Source organism: Chlorella variabilis, assembly GCF_000147415.1.
Source record: "Chlorella variabilis unplaced genomic scaffold CHLNCscaffold_28, whole genome shotgun sequence".
Lineage (NCBI taxonomy): Eukaryota > Viridiplantae > Chlorophyta > Trebouxiophyceae > Chlorellales > Chlorellaceae > Chlorella > Chlorella variabilis.
The window spans coordinates 74,878-76,673 of record NW_005435060.1 but is presented as its reverse complement, the minus strand read 5'-3'; positions in this window follow the sequence as shown (position 1 = coordinate 76,673).

Here is a 1,796-nt window from a genome sequence, read left to right as displayed (position 1 = left end):
TCTCGGGGGGGGGGGGTGGAGGCCTCCATCAGCAGCCATCTACTTTTCCAGCCCCCTCAGATGGCTCTGCAAACTTGCACCCGCCCATTTGTGAGGGCGCTGATGTCGATTCTGAAGTCCTTTTGGGTTGAAAATGTGCTGACGTGGCGCCAGCCTGTGTGCCGCCCAGCCCGCCTGCCCGCTCTCCCTGCGCCTGCCTGGCCCACCCTTCTAGCCCCTCTCTGCTGCTCCCTCGACCCCATTCTGTTTGTCCTTGGAATGCAGGCAGCACATCCCGGTGGCCGCCTCGGGACCGCGCGAGGTGCTTGCGCGCATCACCGCTGAGCAGGTTTGTTCCTTCTTTTATCGAGCTGGTTCATTGGTTGCCTATTTCTCTTAAGCTGCCTAATCATGGAATACCCTGCCATGCTGCCCCTGCAGATGGTGGCACTCGAGGCGGCAATTAAAGAGGAGCATACGGCACGGTGGAATCCGGCAATCTGCCAGGTGCGGAAGCCAAGGAAGAAGTAAGGCGAGGTGGGCTTTGCCGCCGCAGTGCTGGAGCGCATAACCAAGCAGTGGCCCGACCTGCACAGTTGGTTGCTGAGCACAGATGTCGACCTCATCAAGAAACACATCTGGAAGGGTAAGTTAGGGGGCAGATGGGACACACAGGGTGCAGGCAGGCCCTTAGATTCGCAGGCCTACAACCGCCGGCCAGATGCCCGCCACCTGATTCTTGGCCCTTGATGCCGGCCGCTGCTGCAATTCCGCAGAGACCAAAGGAAAGTGCCCGCATGAGGTCACGGCCGCGGCACAGGCAAATGAGGCAGCGCAGCAGCAGGCAGCAACAGAGGAGGCAGCGGCAACAATGCTGAACCGTATCCCCAACGCAGCAGGGGCAATGTGGGAGCAGCTGAAGGAGTTCATGACGGTTGTTGATGCCGACATCAGCACTGGCAATGTGGGAGAGTGGAAGGGACATGATGGCTTTCCTGCGACACGCATCATCAACCGGTGCGGCTCTTGGAAGCTGCAGCAGCAGCTCACGCAAGCCCAGCAGAAGGAAATTGTTCAGTTTGAAACTAGGTGCCGCATGAACTTCTTTTAGTGTTTGCCAGTTGGATTGGTTGGTCTGTCTCAAAAATTTGACCATGGGGTATTAGCAATGTGACCTACATGCACTCAAAGGGAGCAAATGACTGGCTGTAGGGCCCATGCCGGCAAGATTGTGCGTTCTAGCCCATCCATTGCTGTTGGAGTATGCAGACTGTAACAGCAGAACGCCCCGCAGGTCAGGATGCGCCTTGGTGACTCTGTCCCAGTTTTGCAGTAGAGCTGTAACATGCTTGTGTTGGGACTTGCTGGTGCCGCCTTTCAGGCGTTTGGCAGACACGCCGAGACTGCTGCCTTTGCCACCAGAGTTGGTCGCTTCGTCGCGGCCCATAGGCCCCGCTAGAATGGCATTTGGGCTACCCGGAGTCGATCACGACAAACGAGAGGGAAAATGGTGGAGGTTTGAGGGAGATGAAGCCTGAAATGCATGATGGGTGGGGGATGCATGACCCCCGCCAGGAGGGGACCGGTGATCGGGAGGCCTACCTGGGCTTTGAGCAGCAGGAATGTAATCTCAAGAATGCAAAGGCAGGGATGCCCTGCCATCTAGTTGGTGCAAGCTTGTAAAGGGTGGAAGTGATGGGCCCATGCTGTTTATTGCTGTCGCTGTTTGCTCACCGTCGTTCAGCGCGGCGCGGAACGTACTGGCACAAATGAAGCAATCGCCAAAGGGGTCGCTGGTGTCCAGCAGCTGGGCACAT